This window comes from Polypterus senegalus, chromosome 5 (assembly GCF_016835505.1).
Source record: "Polypterus senegalus isolate Bchr_013 chromosome 5, ASM1683550v1, whole genome shotgun sequence".
NCBI lineage: Eukaryota > Metazoa > Chordata > Cladistia > Polypteriformes > Polypteridae > Polypterus > Polypterus senegalus.
The window spans coordinates 206,388,244-206,394,243 of NC_053158.1; positions in this window are offsets into that span (position 1 = coordinate 206,388,244).

The following is a 6,000-nucleotide window of genomic DNA, read 5'->3' on the forward strand; positions in this document are numbered from 1 at the left end:
TAACCCTCACCTATTCTGTTTCTTTCTCGGTACCCAAATGTGGCAATTGGTGCCACGCCCACCTGCCAAGTTGTTTGCCTGCCTATGGTAAAGTCATCCCTGATGGAGGATCACAGGAATCATGGGAAAGAGGGGTCCTTTCATCGAGCAACGCTTCAGCTGTGGCATGGCCAAATGGGGAGGCAGCTGATGGATGAGGTCTCCAGGACTCTAAAAATATCCAAACCTAATTATGTCATATCATCTACTGTTAAACCGTACTTCTAAAATTTTTATTATTATGCTGTCTTAAGGAATTGTTCTGTTCTGTGTATTGTATTGTATTGACCCCTACTTTTGACACCCACTGCACGCCCAACCTACCTGGAAAGGGGTCTCTCTTTGAACTGCCTTTCCCGAGGTTTCTTCCATTTTTCCTACAAGGTTTTATTGGGAGTTTTTCCTTGTCTTCTCAGAGAGTCAAGGCTGGGGGGCTGCCAAGAAGGCAGGGCCTGTTAAAAACCATTGCGGCAATTCTTGTGTGATTTTGGGCTATACAAAAATAAACTGTATTGTATTGTATTGTACCTGGCATTAGAGGCAATTTGTATGGCACATTATCCATTTACTTATTTGGCTGACACCCTTATTGAAGACTCTTCCTCTATGTCTTTGAGATTCGATTGATTGCATTTCTTTTAGTTTTTCCAATTGGAGTACAGCCAGGTGACCACCTGCTGAAGTTCAAACTAAGCATCAGAATGGAGAAGAAGAAAGGGGACTGAAGTGTCTTTGAACGTGACGTGGCTATTGGTACCAGACGGTCTGGTCTGCTGATCTACTGGGATTTTCACGCACAAACATCTCTAGGGTTTACAGAGAGTGGTCCGAAAAAGGGAAAATATCCAGTGAGCGTCAGTTCTCTGGGCCAGAGTTCAGAGGAGAATAGCCAGACTGGTCTGAGCTGATAGAAAGGCAAAAGGAACTCGATAAGAACTTGTTACAAGCGAGGTGGGCAGAAGAGCATCTCTGAATGCACAAAACGTCAAACTTTGAAGTAGGTGGGGGGCTACAGCAGCAGGAGACCACCCCAGGTGCCACTCCTGTCAGCTAAGAACAGCAAACTGAGGTTACAATTCATAATAGACTCACCAAAATTAGACAATGGAAGATTAGAAAAACGTTACCTGGTCTGACGAGACTCGATTTCTGCCACGACAATCAAATGCTGGGGTCAACAATATAAAAGCAGAGGTCCATCCTGCCTTGTATCACCAGTTCAGGCTGGTGCTGCTGGTGATGTGATGGTGTGGGGGATATTTTCCTGGCACACTTTGGACCCCTTAGCACCAACTGAGTATCGTTTAATGCCACAGCCTACCTGAGTATTGTCGCTAACCGCATGGCCATCCCTTTTTGACCTCCATCTTCTGATGGATTCCGCTGCCAAACTGAACTTCCCGCTGCGTTCACTCCGCGAGAAGGCCGGCGAGGCACGCGCGCGCCCGCGTTCAGCTGTTCATTCAGTAAAACAGTCAGCAGAGGGCGCCAAAAACTAAACTATTAAAGTCGGAGGAGCAGAAAGACTCTCGTAAGGAGTAACAGATATTTTAATATCACAACAGATGGAGATATGAAAAGGTATGTGGGATTTCTGCGGTGGGCTGGCGCCCTGCCCGGGGGTTTCTTTCGTGCCTTGCGCCCTGTGTTGGCTGGTATTGGCTGCAGCTACCCCCGTTACCCTGTAGTTAGGATATAGCGGGTTGGATGATGGATGGATATATGGGATTTCGTCTGATTTCGAATTTTTAACAGGTGAAACATTATAGTCGATGGATACAGAAACATTTTTTAAAAAGCAGCTTGTGATTTATCCCTTACATATCCAAACAATATAAATTCTGTAGAATTCTTATCAAAAATAATCAATTTCAAAAATCAGGCAATGACGTTAATTCCAGACCGTAAAGCAGCTACCAGTTTAGATCTTTTAAAATCCATTCATGAATGTTGTTTAGTTCAGCCCTATCGAAATTTAGAAGTTGCATTGACAATATTCACAACAGAACCTGTTACTGTAGCTTCTGGTGAAAGCTTCTAAACTATAATTATCAAAATATATTTAAGATCGACACTTGCTCAGGAAAAATGGTCAAATATGGCAATTTTATCAATCGAACAGGAATTATCAAACTTCATTTGTTTTGTCAAAATAATTGATGAATTTGCTTTTCTAAATGCAAGAAAAGTAAAACTGTTTTAAGAGTTTTTATTGGACATTTATTTAATTATTCATTGTAATTATATTTTATTTTGTCTAAAGTATTATTGATATTATTTTGTCTCTATTAGTAAATTAAATGACTGGAAAAATTGTAATATTCTAATCCATCTCATGTGTAATACTTATTTTGTTTTTCTTTTGTTAAGGATGGTGTGATTTTATTTTTAATAATTTTATGTTCCTATTACTATTGTACCATTACTGCAGTCTGATTGTTTTTATTCAATTATTAATATGTTTATGTTTTTCTCAAAATCGTTTATTTATTTATAGTTAATGATTATTAGTAATAAATAAACTATACACATAGGGGCGCAGATTTATCCTCCTGCTTCAGGTGAAAACACCCCCAGGCCCGGCCGGCTCTGCCAGGTAAGCTCAACTTGTGAAACACTCAAGAGAGAGAAAGGTGGGAGAGGAGAGGGAAAGACAGACGAGCCGGCCAAGTGAAGGGGAGGGCGTTGGTGAGGCACAAGGATGTGACGATTGGGGACACCAGTGGGTCGCGAGTTTGCCATTACGACCATAGACATAGAATTACTAGATGCCGCGTGACCAGCAGCATCATACGTCAATGTTACTGCCATATTGCGAGTGGCACTGCTGTGGAGTGAAGTAATGGATAATGCGCTGCTTGGGATTGTACAAACTGCTGGACGCTCCAAACCAGATCCTGGGGGATTACACTTCATAGGTAAGGCGGAACAATTTTGGTTATATTTGACCATTCGAAAATCCCATTTTATAATCTTAACTTTAGCTACGCCAGGCTAAACTAACAAAGCTATGCATTTATGTGCTCAAGTGAGCCTCCAGACAACGTATTTAGTCACTAACTATGTAGATTGTTGTTAGCTGTTAACATTTCTCAAACTCTGAAGTTTTCCCAAAGATATCCACTTCAGGAAGCAGTGGGAGGTCATTTAGCCCTTAGACGGGATTTGGAGAAAGCTGTCCTGTGACGTGTGCCGTGCTGGTTTGGTAACAGATGTTGTACCGGCATCATATGATCAAAGCTACCACTCGCTCACATTAAAGAACAAAGGAGGTTTGATGATTCCTTCTGAGGGTCCAGTCAAGGTGGTCAAAGTAGCTGAGCGTGTTATCTGACAGTCGACATGAGGACAAGCTGTCAGCGTATCTGTGATCAATCAGTTTGTTCAGGCTGAGATTGGTTCAGAAAACACAGTTTGAAATTGACAGCCATCATTTCATGGTCATGTCTTGAGTTGTGTCTATCTCTCTTCCACAAACTAAGGCTGCACCACATTGACAGACTGAAACCTCTCAAATTACAGGATCTGAGTGAGCGAGAGGAGTGAAGTCTGGAGGAGATCAGTGAGGTTGTGGAGAGCTTTAAATGTTCAGAGCGGGATTGTGTATTGTATTCAGTAGTGAACAGGGAGCCAGTGAAGCTGAGAGAGAAGCAGTGTGATGTGTTCAGTGGATTTAGAGCAGCAGGTTATTATCCTGGCAGCAAAATTGTGAAGAAGTTGTAAGCGATGGATACGTTTTTGTGGGATGCCAGACAGAATAGCATTACAGTAATCTATACGTGAGGTGACTCGGGCATTAACTAATACTTCAGTACTGTGTTGGGTAAGAACAGGACGAAGTCTAGAAATATTTCGGAGATCGAAGAAGGCAGTCTGAGAAATGTTACTTATTTTGGAGGAATTATTTAATAATAATAATTATTATTATCCATCCATCCATCCATCCAACTCACAATTTCCTAACTACAGGGTCACGGGGGTCCGCTGGAGCCAATCCCAGCTAACACAGGGCGCAAGGCAGGAACAAATCCCCTGGCAGGGTGCCAGCCCACCACAGGGCACACACAGCAGAATTTAGGATCGCCAATGCACCTAACCTGCATGTCTTTGGACTGTGGGAGGAAACCCACACAGACACGGGGAGAATATGAAAACTCCACACAGGGAGGACCCGGGAAGCGAACCCTTAAGGGTCTCCTAACTGTGAGGCAGTAGCGCCACCGCACCGCCTATTATTATTATTATTTAATAATTGCCATTATTAGTGTATAAATGGATATAAATAATTGCATGTAAACGATTAGCCAAAATCTGTTGTATGTAAACGATACTGTTTTAAACGTTATTGTTTTTTCATCAGAAAACCCGGCTTCCACATCTACCTGTCTTAGTTTAAATGACACTTTTGCCACTCGCAACATGGCGGACGCGCTGACGTATCGTGTTGACTGAGCAACACAGCGAAGACGGCATCTATCTATAAACTAGGCTGACCCGCCTTTTAAGTTGACCACTTCTTAAGGCAATTCAATATGTAGATCAATTTGATATTTTATACAAACAAACGCATTAATTTGGTTATATTGCATTTGAGCGGGATTACTGTTATACTCGTAGTTTCTGTTATTTTTGTGATGAAATTTAAACTTTTTTTCTATATTTAGGTCGTCCTTTTGAACCCCCCCTGATATTTACTACGCGGTGAGGCATTTGTACTCCATCAACATTAATTATTTCCAGAGACATCATTTTGTCTTTTTTTCCAGCGCATCGCGCACAAAAGCAAGGGGAGATGGGAGCACCAGAACTCTGCTCACATCATGTCGCTTCGTACCGCAAGCTGCAAGTAGTAAGTCTGTGATAAGCGGATAATCCCGCTACGCTTTCCACTCACGGGACGGAAGGACAATCCCCACCGCTTTTATATAGTAAGAAAGAAGAAGAAGAAGATATCGCACAGTCTGGAGTAGAAAATCATCTTTTAACTGGAAAAACGAAACTACAAATCCCATCGTGCATTGCAAAATGGACGGGGCGTGTGTGAAACTCCGCGCCTGCGTAGCACTCACGGGACAGAAGGACAATCCCGACCGCTTTTATATAGAAGGCTATCTATGGTTACGAGGCTCATGAAACCCAAATCTGTGAGCGGACGTGCAGAGCTGAATGTGCCTCCAAAGACGAATTCCTCCTCTTCACGCCATTTAAAGGGGTTCAGTACACTCGTATCTATTGATCTTGCGGGGGACGAGTTTGCTGCACAATTGAGAACTTTCAGAAGCGCAGAAAGTGTTAAAAAGTGAAGCAGGCTGTCGCAGATTACACAATTTATCGTATCGCTGCAAACTCCTTTAGAAGCGATTTAGCGGTGCGACTCCACTCGCTATTAGATTGTTGAATGGAAATCCGGGATGCGCTGAACGATTCATTTGCATTCTCGCTTAGTAGGACGCACTGTTAATGGAGAACTCGCTGGAAAATCGTTATGCAACACCGTAAAAAAAAAATAAGGTGACAGCATTTATAATTGTACAGTGTAGCGTTGTGAAGATGTATATTATACAATACATTACAATACAAGTGAACTTTTAACCGTAAGATGAAATACCTGCACTGTCATAAATGTGCCAATCATTAAACCGTCAAAAATGGTGCCGGACACACAGAGCAGCATCAGTAAAGCGACAACAATCAGTGACTAGCACCTGTTATGCCATTTTATGTCATACACGGAAAAGAACTGAGTGTTTATTGAAGGTATGGCTTGTTCTCCTGTGGAGAAGAAACGTTTCTTTCTGTGGTGCCGAGTGTGGTTTCCTACGTGTTGGCTGAAAACAACCCACCAGAAATCGGCTTCTGTATCCTCCTAAAACCTTCAGCACTTGTTGTTTTAAGTTTGCGAACTTCGATTTTTTTATTTATTTATTTTCTCCCCACTGTGCAAAGGCATGCAGTTCACCA